At 42.1% G+C, this 17,844-nt stretch overlaps 1 long non-coding RNA gene across 2 annotated transcripts in view; it reads right to left on the bottom strand.

The window, feature by feature from the left end:
- Positions 1–17,844, bottom strand: part of LOC122806742 — a 1,208,783-nt gene that overhangs the window by 24,699 nt on the left and 1,166,240 nt on the right. For both annotated transcript variants that reach the window (XR_006365548.1, XR_006365549.1), the window contains one exon: positions 10,652–10,743. This is a non-coding gene — a long non-coding RNA (uncharacterized LOC122806742). The remainder of the gene's footprint in view (positions 1–10,651; positions 10,744–17,844) is intronic.

Here is a 17,844-nt window from a genome sequence, read left to right as displayed (position 1 = left end):
TAAGGTTATTCAGAATGAATCCTTGAATGATAGGCTTACTAGGCTGATCCCGACTGCTTTAAAGGTGGTTAAGCATGCAAACGGGTATTATTGTAATGCTGTGGATGTATAAGACAGACATCATTACTGGATGCCTTGTATTGCTGAAAATTCAAACCCTTGTTGAAGATGTGAAAGGGAATTACTTGAAGATCCCATAGAAAAGTGCTTCCTTTCTTGACTAGCCTTCATAAAATATCTTTAAAATTCTAGAAGAGAAAGCAAGAGAATGCAGCTGGCAAATAGTTTTTTCATCCTCCTGTTCCAAGATAGAGCAGAAATTATTCCACTTTGGCGATTCACACAAAAAAGAAGTTATGTACTCACCATAACATTCCATGTTTGTAGTCCATCTCGCCCTTCATTCTTACATATGGGTTCGGAGCTGATCCTCAGCTCCAACTCGGCCTATTACAAAGCTCAAAGTCTCTTAGTTGGCTCATGGCTAGGTAGGTATCCCATAGTGCACCAGTACAATCCCCAGATCATGTTTGCTGCTAAACTATAGAAAGACAGAACTAAGGTTATCCAGAAAGAACAACAATAATGAAAGGTCTCCACACTATCAAGGAAATACTATCCTGTCTCCAGATCCTTTCAGGACAGGGGTAGGTGGGTGGGTTCTTAAGAATGAAGGGAGAGATGGACTACAAACATGGAACGTTATGGTGGGTACATAACTTCTTTATGTTCTGTAGTTCTATCTCACCTTCATTCTTACATATGGGACAGCGTCCCTAGCACCTTATTCTCGGGTGGCTCACGGAAAAATACTCCTGAGTACCATGGAACCAAAGGATGCTCTACCCTTAGAGGTAAGATCCAATATGTAATGAGTAATAAAGGTATGAGGGGTAGACAAGGTTGCTGCTGCACAAATATTGTCAATTGGAACTCTGGCTTGGAAGGCAGCAGATGTAGACTAGGATGGGGTAGAATGAGCCTTAATCCTGAATGGTAGAGTTTTTCCATTGGAGGAGTAAATGAAGAAAATACAGCTCGAAATCCAATTCAAAAGGGTCACTTAAGAGACTGGCAGATCTAGTCTAGAAGGATATGAACAATTGGTCTGACTGAGTTCCTTAGTCCTGTGAAGGTAGAACCGTAACTGCCTGTGAACATCCAAATGATGAAATGTGTATTCTGCTGCGTTAGAATGGTTAGGGAAAAACACCGGTAACTCTATAGATTGGTTCAGGTTATTTTGAGAGCAAACTTTAGGGATAAAGGAAGGATTCGTACGAAGAGAAACTCTGTCTTTGTGGAAAATCAGATAAGGAGGCTTTATAGACAGTGCTTGTAACTCTGATACTCGTCTAGCTGATGTGATGGCTACTAGAAACAAAGTCTTCCAAGACAGAAATTTCAGTGGACACAAATGGGCAGGCTCAAAGGGCAGTGAAGTTAGCTTGGACAAGACAAAGTTTAGATCCCAGGAAGCTACCGGTTCCTGAAAGGGGGGGGGGGTCTCAGCAACGTAGCACCTTTAAGGAAGGTTTTACACAATCTGTGTGACATCAGGTTAGACTCATGTAGACCCAAATGAAAATTAGATATCACTGCCAATTGGACCCTAATTGTGACAGCAGCAGATTCCTGATGGAAAAGTTCGGACAAAAATTCTAAAACCATTGGGATGGATGCAGTGCCAGGATCTACATTCCTTTCTTTAGCCTAGATAGACAACCTTCCCCATTTGCTAGAGTATAACCTCCTGGTGGAAGGTTTATGTGAAGACGTGAGGATGTGGGTCACAGCAGGTGAAAAATCATAAAGCCTGACTAGGGGTGGAATTGGAGCAGCCATGCTGTCAAGTTGAGGGTATGGAGGCTGGGGTTGAAGGGGGCTTGACATGTGTGTTAAGAGGTCTGGCACTGGGTCCAGAGTCCATGGATCGTCTAGTAGTTGAGGTCCGAGAAAGGGGAACCAAATCTGATGAGGCCAGTAAGGAGTGATGAGAATCATTTTGCTTCCTAGCAGCTTCACTTTCTGAATCACCTTGGATATGAGAGGAAAAGGAGAAAAAGCATAAAGGAGTCCCAGGGGCCAATCGTGAACAAGTGCATCTCTTAGTGACTCCCCCGGAGGGGGGATAAGGAAAATTAGCTGCTGCATTTGTAGTTGGTTGGACTGGCAAAGAGGTTTCAGCAAAGCCGTCCCCATTTGCGGAAGATCTGTTCCACTACTTCCTGATTCAGAGACCACTCATGAGGCATTAATATTGCTCGGCTGAGTTTGTCGGCTATCACATTGATTGTCCCTGGAATGTGTGTTGCCACCAGAAAATGCTGGGAAGATATCGCCCACTTCCAAACACGAATCACCTCTCAACAAAGGGGGTAAGATCTGCTTTCACCTTGTTTGTTGAGATACCATACCACTGACATGTTGTCTGATTGGATTGCTATCGTGCCTAGAGGGAGAGAATCGTGACGTGCTTGCAACGCTAGAAGTACTGCCCTCATCTCTAGGACACTGATTTGCAGGTGAGCCTCATGATCTTGCCATGTGCCTTGGACAGTCCTGCCTAGATAATGCCCCCCCCACCCTATTTGGGAGGCATCCGTGGTCACAGTGGCAACGGGTTGGCGAGGAAGGAATGGGGTGCCTGCTGTGAGTTGGTCGGATTGAATCCACCAACGAAGATCCTTCTTGCAAGACTCTGTTATGAAGATGTGGTGAGATAGAGGCAGTTGTTGAAAAGACCACTGGGATGATAGAAGCCATTGAAGAATTTGCATGTGTAATCTGGTGAGAGGGACTAACATTATGGTGGACGCCATGGTCCCTAAGTGTTTCAGCACCGTCTTTGCCTTGACTTTGTGAAGAGGAGGATTTGTTGTCTGAGGTTCTGCGCTCTTTCTGCGGGAAGACGAGCTAACATGGCGACTGTGTCTATTTCTGCACCTATAAAAGTCACAAATTAAGAGGGCGATAAGGCAGACTTTTCCCAATTTATTGTAATCCCCAACTGGGAACAAAGCTGGATAGTGGAATCTCTGGTTTGTTGGACTAGATGCCTGGTGGTGGCGGTCAGGAGCCAGTTGTCCAGGTATAGAAACACTTGGAATCCTAGAAGTCTCAGGTGACCTGTCACTACTGCCATGCATTTGGTGAACACCCTGAGGGCTGTGGTGAGACGAAAGGGCAGAGCACAAAACTGGTAATGACTGACTCCCAGCCGGAAGCATAAATGACTCGTCGATGCTCTGTCCATTTTTATATGGTAGTACGCATCTTGGAGGTCTATGGAGCACATACAATTGTCTTTCCCTAAGAGGGGGAGTATAGACTGTAGTGTCACCATCCGGAACTTGGCCCTCTTTACGGATTTGTTTAGCTTGCTGATGTCCAATATGTGCCTCCAGTCCCCTGTACGTTTTGGTACTAAGGGGACGGTTTGGATAACTCTGTTTGTGAGCAACTTTTTCACTTCTATAGTTGCTTGATCCCTGTGATTGGGTGGAACATCCGGAATCTTCTTGGGAGCATGGGGTGGAAGAGAAAAGGGTATGCAGTAACCTCTGGTGATAATTCTTTGTACCCATTTGTCTTGGGTGATGTTTAACCAGACTTCTGGATACAAGTTTATCCAGACTTCTGGATACAAAGATATGCGACCCCCGACTGGCTCCATAGAAGCACAACCGGACCCCACCTCAGGAACGCTGATAGGGACGGTCTCGAAACAAATTGCATCCGCCCTAGTTTTACAGGCCGCCCCTGCCTCTAGGGTGATGTCTACCATTTGCTTCTCCTTCTCTGCCTCTGAAGGAGTCACCCTGTGCATCCGGGAAAAATCTCTGGGACTTCTTGAACCACATCTTACCACCTCTCTGACCCTTAGGATATGGTCTAGAGGGGACAGTAAAACGTACTCCCACAGCAGAGTGCGTTTTCCCTTCTTGCTTGCACCTGGTGACTGTATCTTTTACCTTAGGTCCAAACAATGAAGAACCGTCAAAGGGGCATTGGTAAAGGTAGACTTGAACAGCTGCGCAAAATTACATAAGCACATCCAGGAGTGTCTCCTAAGGGAAACTCCTGAACCCGCTGCCCTGCTCGCTCCGTCGGCTGCATAAGAAATCAGCCTCATGGAGGAGTTAACGATGGAATTTATGATGGACAACTGAGCAGATACCTTCTCAGGGACTCCTTCAGTAGATGTACCTTGTAGAGTATCTCTCAACTCCTTAAGGAGATCTCTTTGAAGGCTCGTAAAATGTGTTAGATAGTTCAGTGATCTGAGTGTGAACGCCACTGAAGAAAAGATGCGCTTCCCGTATCTGTCCATCATTCAAGACTCATTCGGCAAATGGACAGATGAAGAAGTCTCCGCTGGCTCCTTCTTAATGGCCACTGCCACCACCATGGCATCTACAGGCACACCCCTGGACAAGAATTCTTTCTCTTTAGGGAAAGACAGAAATTTATTGGATCTTCTGGGAAATGGGTCCACGGCATCAGGAGTCTCCCACTCCTTTTGACTAACAAGGTCTAAAAGTTCATCAAAAGGTGGAGGCACACAAGAGGCTGAAGGTTTAGCCTGAAAGCCTTCAGGTACACTGACTCCTCATCAGAAGAGGTAACAGTGGGCAGCCGCCTCTCGGCTTAAGGATCTCGTAAGATGTCTACAAAGGAGACATCATCAGAAGACGACTTGGGGGACCCTTCTGACTCCTCCAGGTCAGTGTCGGAGGTAATGGACTCATTCTGGGAGTGTACATGCTTCCTCTTGCATGTCCTCTTCCATGGGGGCTCCTCAGAAGGATATTCTGGGGAGGCCTCGGAAGACTGGGGGCCACCAACCGGAGGCTCCTGAGGCTGCGGGTCTCTGCTATTGAGAGAGAGTAGGTGCTGAGACAGAGGTCGGTACCCTTGTGTGGAGCTGATGAGCGAGACAGCACACTCCTCATCATCTCGAGGGCAGATCTCTATGGCTCCGAGGAAACGGAGGAAGTCACTGGCTCCAGAGCCATCGGCTCTGCGATGGACGTGGGGTCTGAGCTCACCCTAGCTGACGCACCGAGAGGGAAACTCAGAACCGAGGAGGTTCGGGTCCAAGTGTCCCTGTCGGGGCCGACCGGTGAGCTTCGGCTCCTAGACACCATGGATGGCACTGAAGGTGTCGGAGCAGAAACTGCTCCGAGACAGCCTTGAGGGGAGCTGGAACCGAGGGTTCCACAACAAGTGGTACTGAACACTCAGACTCTGAAGGCCCGACACGGCTCGGAGGAGGAACCACAATGGGGGGGGGGGGGACTCAGGTGGCTCCGGAACCGACAGGGTCAGAGCCAACAACATTTTTGGCAAGGCAGACGACTTCAGGAGTCTAAGCACTACTCTCTCCACATCTTCCTCTGACAGGCTCCTGGAGGATCTGGATGACAGTGTAGGCAATCTGTAGCTCTGCAGAACTGGAGATCTTAAGGTTGGGGAGACCGGCAAGAGATCTCTGGACCGGCTCCGATGTAGTCTCTCAGTAGTCAGCTCCGATATGCTTGGGGCTGAAACTGAAGTGTCAATATCAACAACCTCGACCGGCTCCGAGGACAGTGGAGCTGAGGAGGTAGAAATCTTACCCGGTTTAGAAAGCTTTTGAGGAGGTTCCGATACACTAGACGGCGCCGGAGAATGCCTCTTGGCCGCCTTACCCTTCTCTTTCTTAGAAGAATGTGATTTTGAGGAGGAAGAAGAAATGGCTAAGTCTTCCTTGAAGGAAGGCTTGAATAGTCCTTTCAAAATGTACTTGTTCTTCTTCTCCTGGAGAACTCTGGAGCTGAAGGAATGGCAGAATAAAAAAGTTTCCTGCAAATGAATGGCTCCGAGCCAATGAACACAATTACTATGGCCATCTGTAATTGACATCTTCTGGGAGCACTTTACAAATTTTTTGAAACCCGAAGGTTTGTGGTCTTTAGACATAATAACTAGCTAAGCAGGAACACACAAGCACAACGAGGACTAGGTCCTCTAACTTAAACGGGCCTAGCCCTAACCACACTCACATACACAAGGAAAACGTAGAGACAACTAGGTCCTCTAACTTAAACGGGCCTAACCCTGGGGAAAAAAGGAAATAAGCAGAGAACTAGGTCCTCTAACTTAAACGGACCTAGGTAGATAGGCTAAGTCGTAGAAAAAAGGTCAGAAACTATCAAACGACTCTGCACACCAGCTACATTTCTAAATATCTTAATTTTTAACTTTCTAAATTAGAATCTACGGCTCAAAAGGCTAAGTCATAGAAAAAAGTTTAGAAAGTATCAAACGACACCTCTAAATATCTAAATTTTTAACTTTGTAATAATCAAGAAAACACTGCACACAATATAATAGCAAATATAAGCACAAACGTGCAACGTTAATTAGAAAACTAGCACACAGGATACCAAAATGGAGAACAACAAGGGCCAACGGCCAACCAGTTCTGAACAACTAACTAAATTAAAAGTCAAAAAACACTCCAACAGGTCTGAAAATACTCCTAACACTACTAAACTCTATCTGGAACAAGATAAATCGCTATAGGTAAACAGTAATATGACATTAGTAGAAAAAGTTTTAAACTTAGCCACGGCCAAGCAAGAAGCAAATCTGAACTCATAGACGTGGCAAACAAGATCTGGGGATTGTACTGGTGCACTATGGGATACCTACCTAGCCACAAGCCACCTAAGATACTTTGAGCTTTGTAATAGGCCGAGTCGGAGTGGCTCCAAATCCATATGTAAGAATGAAGGCGAGATAGGACTACAGAACATCAGAAATTGGACAGAGATTTTTGTTGGAATATACTGCAAAAGCTGGATACTTCACACATGGAATTTTTTTCCATCTTAAGGCACCTATTATTTAAGGAAATTCTGCTTCATATTTGTGTGTTGGGGGGGCATTTAATACTGTCCATGACCAATGCCTTTTGTGCACCTTCCCTTCTGTCGTAAAGTTACTCCTAGAAGCAAGAAGGCAAGACTAATCTCACCTGCTTCTGCCAGGTAATGTAGATGGGCAGGGAAGACACTCTTTTCCATTCTGTCCTCAAGATTCAGCCTCAGATCCTGGATTATTTTAGCCCACTTCTCATAAGGAATGGTGATATATCTTGAGGTGTTGCATATACTGCAGCAGAAAAGAGTCAACCACAAAGCAGTCTTACCTGGCTAAATGGGAGAACTCCTCCTTGAGTATCAACAGGCAAGTACAGAGAGCATCATTCTCTGCCTTCCTCATTCTGAGGTACATGGTGTGTCTGTTTACCAAGGTTTGCATTATGGCCGCCATTAAAATCTATTTTTCAGGTTGTCTGCATATCCTTCCCCCATCTCCTGCACATTAGCAGACTTTTTTTTCTTAATTTCCCTTCCTTGGGTTTTGAATGTTTGTTACAGTAAAACTGACTTTACTTCATGTCCTGTTAGCATAGCTGTTCAGTGCCTTTTTTATTGGTCATTACTTGTACTAGAAAAATGTTTAACTTGCAAGCCCTGGAATCTTAAAGACCTTAAATGGCCTTTCATGAGGAAACAGTAGCTGTTGGGACTTGCACATGATGGTTTTACGCAGGCAACTTGGTTGTTAAACAGAGCCAACTACTACAGAAAATCAGGCCATCTTTATTGTCTTCTAAATGCCAGTGATACTTAATACTTTTACATTTAAATGACTGGCTATTATTGTTTTTATGATAAGCATGGAAAGGTGTAGATAGTCATGTAATGAAACATACTTATTCGAGGTAGTAGCTTTCTCAAGGAATGTGTTGGCTCGAATCATAGCCACTAGGACACAATTCACAAACTTTTCAAGTAATGCAAACTGGTTATACAGTCTTGCAGCAGGGAATGTTTTAAAACTGTACTTTTCAAGGATATGAATTCACCTCTGTCAGTCCATGGTCAAGTCTCCCCCTAGACAACTAACAGCCTTAGTACTCTTTCCAGCTGTACAGAATTGTAATACAGCAGTGATCTGTATAATGAATGTAGTACAGATGTATGAAGGTACTCATCGTAACAGTAAATGTTCAAATTAGGGACTGCAGTAAGGCCTTTTTTTTTTCATCCGTATGTTTAAGTCTTACCATTTTGGCCTAGGTTGTGGCTGAAATGGATCTGCTTACTTGGTAACAGCTTAAAGTAAATTTTACTATTAAACTTTAATCCCGTAAATTGCTTATATTTATTTATTAGCCTTAGCAGTTGAAACATATTTGCGTGCTCATTGCTCTATTAACTGATCCCTCATTTAAAGGAGCTACAGTAACAGAATACAAATTTCACAGATGAATACCTACCACTACCTATAAGTGAACCAACCACTCAGTCCTTTGAACTCAGCATTCCCACATTCCAAGCAGTATTAATTTGCCAGTGGATCCATTTCTAACTTGTTTGTTCTCTACAAAAATAGCACAAGGGGATGTGGTGACAAAAGACATTTGAAATGCCCAAGGCAGCTGTAACTGGAAATTTGCTACTGGGTCTAAGCTTTCACTCAGTGACTGGGCATGACAGAATGAGGAGTGCTATGCCTATTGTTTGCTCTGTCTACTCTTACAGTTGAATTTAGAGGAAAAACGATGTATGATAATGATATTTTATATGACTAAGGAAATGCAAAGGGACAAAAGGCCATTACATCAACAGGGTATTAATTTCAAAACTTTTTACAGGACTTGCTAACCTTGGAATTTTAGAAGTGAAAAGCTGTATTGCTGAAATATTACTTTAAACATTTTTGGGAATAAAAAGGAGATCAGGAAGGGGTAGTGGCACAGGCCTGACATACTTCTGTTGAAAGGGAACTTTGAATGTGTTATATTTTATCCTGTACACTAAGCAAAATGTCTCATAATAAGCACATGTGGTATGATGGGGGGTGTGTGTAGAGAGAGATTTTACTTTTTATGTGACTTGTAAAATTTATCAACAGTCCTTGTTCACAATTTGATGTCACAAGTTCTGTTTGCAGACAGCTTTGGGTCAATCCAGATAATCCAAGTGAACGTCACATGTTTACTCTATACAGCTAGCCATCTTCATGAATTTCACACTTATCTTCCTGTGGAGAAAGGCACAAAGACATATACCTAAGTACTGAAATCAATGTGCATGTAATGCTGTTTGAAAAGGAAAGTTATTTCTTTTAATAGTTTTTAATTATTCTGACACATATTTATAATGAAAAAGCAATTTCTTCAAAGCACATTGTGAATATGACAGCTGCCATCTTTCAGATCCTGAAAAAATATATTTTCCTGACAAAAATACATTTTCATACTTTGTGGAGAAAGATTATCATAAAGTAAATCATATAATCATGGTATTAAACCCTCCAGCAATAAAATAATGAAAGTCAAGCTGGCATCATAGCACAGAAGGCTACAGCTCTGACATCAGTGCAGCCAAACCAGGCCTCCCATTAGTCAGTCACTGGAGAGGAGCAAAGACCAAGAAAGAGCTGTCTGCTACAAGACCAGATGACTGAAGTGCATGCTACATGTTTACTCCATGCAACCAACTGCCTCTATGAATTTCACAGCCTCATATTGCACCCTGAAGCATGCCTCTCCAATCTAAGAAACTGCTCAGCAAGTAAAGGTGCATTAGGGTTATATACATAAAATCTCCTGATGACTGCCTACATGATGGCCACTATGAGACTATCTCTCATCCTAATGGGATTTTGAACTCACTGATCACTCAAATGGTTGACAGGCATGGGAGGGGGCTCTGTTTTTGGCAGATTCTAGTACACTGACTCCATGTAAAGCCATTCTGTACCACATATATAATAATCACATCAACTTATTCTTCACATTTTAGCTAAAAATACAAGGAGCAGTCTACTGATATATTCATACTCATTCATATATATCTCCTTTTAGGCAGACATGGGTAATTTTCCCTGTTTGTGCAGGTTTTTGTACTTGTGGTCAGATAACACTTTTCACCTTTAAAATCTATTGGCTGTGGGAATAGTCTGTGCTTGGTACTGCCCCCCCCCCCACCATCCACAGACAAGGTAGTAGTAAGAGGGGTGAGTGGGCCTGGTCTGTTGGTAAATACTTTTATTCATTAATTTTATTTGTCATGTATCTTTGTTGTTAATAGTTATACTATGATTTTGTAGATAAATTAGACTTAAATGCTGTTTTCTAGTAAAAAATAAATAAAGTTGATATAAAGTTAATGCCACCTAAAGGACTCCTTGGTTTCTCAAGTTAGTGATCAGGCTGTAAGTGACTATTTCTTGATTTTGTACTTCTGTTACTTATGGACATAACTGAGGTGTACAAGTCAGCTAACAGCACTTAAAAATCAGTGTAACCAGCAAAATGTCAGGTATATATGCATCACTGCTGGTTAATACTGAATTACTTCCTACATTGGTAAATATTCATTTAGTGTTAAAAAATAAATGTAAATAAAACCAATAGTAATAAGGCTGTTATTAAGACTAATTCTTCACCTCGTGATTGTGATAAAAAGGCACAAATCAACATGCATGATGAATATTTATTATGTTATACGTTTGGAAGAACTTACGCAAAGGTGCAAGATATAAACATTAAGGCATATTAACATTAAAAATAATTAAATGTCATTACCTTGTTCTGGTACCTTGGGCAAAAGGTCAATTGTAGGTGAAACAATTCCTTCTTCATTAACGTTAATCTTCCAAACAATTTTCATTTCGCTCCTAAAAGTGCATTTCAACACAAACTATTGTTAAATGATTTAATTAAATAATGTGTTGTACAATCAGAAAGCCAAAATATATAAAGTATGTAAAGCAACTAGAACATTCCCCGCTCCTCTACCCTACCCCCATTCCCACCCACCCCCTCTTTCCTGTAGTTTATACTTCAGTGGTCACACCCCTACTCAACAATTAACCAATCACAAGTCAGGGCTTATTACGTCATAGCCATACCTATCCCATTATCCCATCCCCCCATCCTAAATCTCCAAAACCATCCAAATAGTATATAGGTTCACAGGTAAGTACTAGGCTATATGCCCAAGGGCATCTATAAGCCTAACCAGAATGCACTGGCTTTCGCTGCCCCCTTAGATTAGTTCCCTGTGCCTCGGTCCAGCAGTGCCATTAATTCCCTGTGCCTCTGTCCAGCAGAGCCACTGCAGTGATCCCTGGGGTAAATTTTCTGTTTCCCATAAACTCGTCAAGGCTTCTCTTGAAGAGTGTTAGTGAGGGGCTCTGTCTAATGTAGATTGGAATCCTGTTCCAAAGCATGGGAAGTCTCTGGGACAGGAATCTATCCCTCCAGCATGTCCTATTTATCATTGTGGTGAGGTTTACATCCCTAGAGCGTGTGGCTCTTGGGGTTTTTTTTTTTTTTTTTTTTTAGGTGGAGCATGTCCATCAATTCTGGGATGGACATGGCCTTGTATGTTAGGCAGAGATCACCTCTGAGTAAGCGGTATGCAACAGAGTACAGCTAGAGTTTCTTCAGTCGGGCTGCATAGGGCATATGTTTGAGGCCAGTAATCCTCTTGGTGAGGTACTTCTGTGGTCTTTCCAGCTGTTGCAGGTGTCTTGTAAGGTACATCCCAAATGGTGTGTTGTACTCTATGATGGGTCTGATGAGTGATGAGTAGAGGGGCATAATAACCTCTTTTGTTCTAGATGCGGACCCTTTTGTGATTAGGTGGGCCACATAGAAGGATTTTCTAACCACCTTGGCAATATGATTATCAAAGGAGAGATTACTATTTACTTGGGTCCCCAGATCCCTTATTACATTTTCTGTATTTAGGGGACTACCACGTATGTGGTAGTTCACGGGTACTTTGTTTTTTCCAAAGGGGATGACTATGCACTTTTTGGCATTTAGCTTGAGGCCATGATTTTGACACCAGGTATCCATCTCAGTGAGACCCTTCTGGAGGATATCTGTATCAGCTGGAGAGTCAGCTATGACCCCCAGTATATAAAATGGCAAACACAATCTCAGACACCACTCCCACTCAAGCCCAAATATACAAGAGGCTTATAAGTTGTCAAGTTACCCTTCTAATAACCCTAGTTTCCCTTGCTCACATCACATCTTACTAAAGAGAAATACATCCACCACTCCCAAACTATCTCCTCTCCAGCCCTTGTGCATCTAAACTAGAATGGATTAACATTAACATTTCTTCTTTACTCATCAACACCACAACCATAGATTACATGGACTAATCCATAATTCAGCATCCTGACATCACAAAACCATCTCTAAAATTTCATAAACACACACTAGCTATCACAAAGAGCTTAACAAACCTAGTAAACAAACTAATACTACGTGTGACATACACCCAAACCCAGGCCCCACCACAAATCTAAACTCAAGCACATACCATATCAGAAACCACACACAACCAACCCCAAAGAAATAAAGGAGATACATTTCTCTTGCACATGAACATCAGAAGTATCACCAATAAAATCCAAGACCTGCATGCTAACATCTCTCTCTATACACCTGATATCTTAGTGATTACAGAAACCTGGCTGAAACTCATTATCACTAATAATGAGATTCTCCCTCCAGGATACAACTTTATTTGACAGGATAGAATAGCAAAAAAAAAAGGTGGAGAGATTGCAATATTCTATAAAACTCATCTTTCACTAACAGCCACAGATTTAGTTACCCCAAACTATGGTAAAGCTGAAACCATATGTTATACACTCACCATCAACTCCAAAAACATATTAACATAACTGGCATCTACATTCCTCCAGGGGACACTATCACTACCTTGGAAAATATCTTAGACTGCATTTCTAATACATTACCCCAAGAAACTATTATATTAGGAGATCCTAACATTGGACAAGCTGCAATGCTCAAAACTCCACTAATCATATAAACCTTCATGAATTTACCCAACACATTAAAACTCCCACCAGGGTAGACAAAACTTCAAACAAGTACTCTATTCTAGACTGGATGCTCACAAACAGACCAGATCACTCTCCTCACTCAGGCTGTCTCCCAAGCAGTTTTAGTGACCATCTCCCAACCTACCTACTAAGACAATGGCTTAACCCCACCAAATGCATACTATATCGGCAGATAAGAAACAAACAAACAAAAAAAAGCCATGAACCGTGACTACTTCCTCTATATCAAACGCTGCAACTGGTCCCCTCTTACAGTTCTGCCCCTAGATGATGCCATTAATTACTTCACTAGCACCTTCCTATATATCCTTAATGAACCGGCCCCACCCAAGACCATTAGAGTTAAATCAAATTTTGCCCCATGGTTAAGCAGTGAAACCAGGTCACTGCTAAAAGCAAGGGATAAAGCATGGGTATCCTGGCAAAAAACAAAATCCCAAGTTACAAGGCAATTCTACTGTGAACTAAGAAACAAAGTTAAAAAAGCAAGTAAAACAGAATAAAATAAACTATTGCTGTGAAATCCAAACTAAACACCACAATAACCCCCAAAAATTCTGGATTGCAATCAACAACATTCTCCGACATGGAAAAGCTGGTACATCCCCTCCCACTATAAAAAACAGTACTGACTGTATAGCCACACAGTTTAACACCTATTAACAGAAACTATTCTACATCTTTCTAACAGCCAAAACCCTACTATCACCTCAAACACTTTTACTCCTCAACAAAACAACTCCAGCTTCTCCCTTCAACCTGCCTCAATAAACACTATTAAAAAACTACTTAGAAAACTAAAGCCCACTTCTCTAGCTGCTGACCACCTCCCACCTGAGTTCTTAAAACTATCCGCTGAAGTAATTGCATATCCAATCACCATTCTAATAAACAGATCTATATTAGAACAATATGTTCCCACCATCTGGAAAACTTCATACATCACTCCAGTATACAAAGGTGGCAATTCTACTGAATTGTCTAACTACTGCACTATCTCAATCCTATCCCCACTATCTAATATACTGGAAAAAATTGTTCATAAGGAAATAATGGATCACTTAGCTGCAAACAAACTGTTAACCATAACACAACTTGGTTTCACTCACACCACAGCACTTATGTCATTGACAAACACAGTTAACAACCACAGGAATGACGGTAAGCATGTATCTTCCATATTTTTAGACTTATCCAAAGGTTTTTTATATGGTAGATCAAAGCAAACACATACATCCTCTCTTTGACCTAACCTTAAAACATTCTACTCTTGCCTGGTTCCAGAGCTACTTAACTAGAAGACAGTAAGCAGTACATTGGCACCAAAGTCTATCTCCCCTACTTCCTGTCACCCTAGGAGTCTCTCAATGGTTTATTCTTGGCCCCCTACTCTTCTCCATATTTGCTAACAATCTTTATACTGCAGCCCCTTCTGCCACAACTATCCAGTACGCTGATGATTCCACAGTAATATGTGCTGCCAATACCCTTCAAGAGCTACAAACACTCACTCAATCAGCTTTTCTCAAAATAGCATCCTGGCTAACACACTCCCGCTTAATTTTAAACCCCAGTAAGACAAAGCTCATGCTATTCCATCCCAATAAAGCTACTAGACCCACAGCATGTTTCAAAATTGCCTCTGCAAATAACACTATTATCATCCCCTCTCTACACACCAAATTATTGGGTGTGGAAATAGACAATATGAGATTTGACATCCACATATCCCAATCAATTAAAAAAGTCCACAAAAAAATAGGTACACTATATAGGAACAAGTAGTATCTCACGAAAAACACAAGAATAACTATTGCCCAAACTCATTTGACCTCACCTCTTCTTTATGTATCACCCATACTTATAAACCTTAGGAAAACTGAACTGGCAAAACTAGAATCTTGTCACAATAAAATAGCTAGGTATGCAGCAAACACTACATTCAGATCTCACCACTGCTCTGCCCTAAAACAATTAAACTGGTCAGAGCTTCCCAACTCTTACACCTATCCCAGCTTAACATGGCTTATAAAATCTTTTATCACCCTGAAAATACTTCATCACTACAAGGTTTACTAGAGCCTTATTCCTCTAGCAGAATTCTGCGCTCCTTAACGATAAACCCCTCTTACAGATCTCAACAGCACACAATTGTGCTGGAGAATCCATCTACTCACATTATATTGCCAAGATTTGGAATTCTCTACCTAGTAACATCACATCTAGCACTACTTCAGCTAAATTTAAACAAACACTAAAAACTCACCTTACTTCTAAATGGCTCTGCCCGTATTTCCCCCAGATTAAGAATTTCCCACCTTTCTTCATACTAACACTACTACCTCTGACATCACTTTTGATTTATGTATTATTACTATTATAGCAATAACCCACGCCTGGGTGTGGGTAATGCTAAATTTACCCACGGTTGGCGTGGTTTGGTCCCGAGGGCGAAGCCCGAGGGACCAAACAAAGCCAACCGTGGGTAAATTTAGCATTACCCACACCCAGAAGTGGGTTATTGCTATTATACCATGACATTATTTAAGAAAAGAAACTATCACTTTTCTTAAATAATGGCATAGTATAATGCCTGTTTACTGCCCTTCCGCAGATGTCTGGCATCCGCGGCAGTTCTGATGTACTGCGCGCGCAGTACATCAGAGTTGAGCAAAAGCAACGGAGAAAGCAAGATCTCCGTTGCTTTTTAGTGTTAGCTATGTTAAATGAGTTTAACATAGCGAGACAGTTTTAAAATAAGCAACGGAGATGTCCGTTGCTTATTTTAAAACTGTCTCGCTATGTTAAACTCATTTAACATAGCTAAACACTAAAAGCAACGGAGATCTTGCTTTCTCCGTTTTTAAACACTGTCTCGCTATGTTAAATGGGTTTAACATGGCGAGACAGCTTTAAAATAAGCAACGGAGATCTCAGTTGCTTATTTTAAAGCTGTCTCGCTATGTTAAACCCATTTAACATAGCGAGACAGTGTTTTAAAAAAACGAGTTATACTAATGGAAAAAAGTCCGGGCAACCGGACCTTTTTCCATTAGTATAACTCAATTTACAACACGCAAGCTGGCCAATCAGCGTGCACGTTTTGGGGGGGGTCATGGTATAATAACTTATAAGCACCCACTCAGCTGGAAACTCTAACAACAAAAACTGTACAAATATAACTTTTAGTTATGTACTCACCATAACTTCAGATGTTTGGGATCCATCTCGCCTACATTCTGACTGATGGGTTCGGAGCCGATCCCTCGGCTCCGACTCGGCACACTTATGCCAAAGAGCGAAGTCTCTAATTGGCTGAGCTTACTATATCCCAGGATGCACCACTACCAGTCCCCCAGATCTAGTTTGTCCGCATACATGCACACATGCACGCCCTGCTTATATAACATCATCAGATGAAACAAGATAAACAGTAAAACTCAAAACCGTTCAATCTCTTCTGATCTCCAAGGCAGGGGGAAGGAGGGTGGGTTTTAGGAATGTAGGCGAGATGGATCCCAAACATCTGAAGTTATGGTGAGTACATAACTAAAAGATGTTATGTGATCCTATCTCGCCTACATTCTGACTGATGGGACAGCGTCCCTAGCACCTAAATCCTGGGTGGCTCACTGGAAAACACTCCTGAGTACCGTGGAACCAAATGATGCTCGTCCTTTAGATGCCACATCCAATTTGTAGTGGGAAATGAAAGTGTGCGGATTGGACCAAGTAGCAGCACAAATTTCCGATATAGCGAGCTTGGAATGAAAAGCTATAGAAGTAGCCATAGCTCTGGTAGAATGAGCTTTGATAGATGTTGTAAGTTGCTTATTCGAAGAAGAATAAGCCTGAGTTATGCAATCTCTGATCCATTTGGAGATAGCAGCTTTTGTGATGGTTTGACCCAATTTATTATCTGAGAAGGACACAAACAACTGGTCTGACTTACGGTTGCTGAGTCCTGTCTAAATAGAAGCGTAATTGCCTGTGAACATCCAATTTATGGAGAGTGTATTCTGCTTCATTGGAGAATTTCGGGAAGAAAACTGGTAGCTCTAGAGATTGTTGGAGACAGAAACTAGAACAGACCTTTGGGACAAAGGATGGATTAGGCCTAAGTGATACTCTATCCTTGTGGAAAATCAAGTACGGTGGCTTAATAGACAGGGCTTGAAGCTCTGAAACTCTTCTTGCAGAAGTAATTGCAACTAAGAAGGCAGTTTTCCAAGACAGATATTTTAACTCACATGTAGCAGCCGGTTCGAAGGGAAGATGTTAATGCGCGAAGCACCAAATCAAGATCCCACGGAGGCGCAGGATGAAAAATTGGGGGTCTTAATAGGCCCGCACCTTTAATGAAAGTTTTGCATAGTCTGCTGCTCATCAATGGAGGATCCATGGATTCGTGGAATTTAGAGATAGCCGCTAGTTGGACTTTAATAGTAGAGACAGAAGATCCTTGATTAAACAGGGATGTTAAGAATTTCAAAACCTCTGGGACAGGAGCAGTGATAGGGTCTAAGCCCTTGAGTTGAGCCCAGATAGCAAACCTCTTCCACTTACTGAGGTACAATTTGTTAGTGGTGGGTTTGTGGGCGAAGATAAAATGTGAACAACTTCCGGGTCTAGTGTGTGCCTTCTGACTAAAGTCGGAAGTGGAGGAGCCAAGCTGTCAATTTCAAAGATCGAAGGGACTGATGCTGATGTCCCGACTGATGGATTAGCAAGTCCGGAATTAGGTCTAAAGTCCACGGATCGTCCACCGCATGCTTCTTCAGGTAAGGAAACCATACCTGACGAGGCCAGTATGGGGCAATCAGTATCATTGAGGACCCCAATTGAGAAGCTTTTTGAATAACTTTGGAGAGAAGTGGAATTGGAGGA

Source organism: Protopterus annectens, chromosome 7.part0, assembly GCF_019279795.1.
Source record: "Protopterus annectens isolate FY-2018-M chromosome 7.part0, PAN1.0, whole genome shotgun sequence".
NCBI lineage: Eukaryota > Metazoa > Chordata > Ceratodontiformes > Protopteridae > Protopterus > Protopterus annectens.
This window is presented reverse-complemented; position numbering and strand designations above follow the sequence as displayed.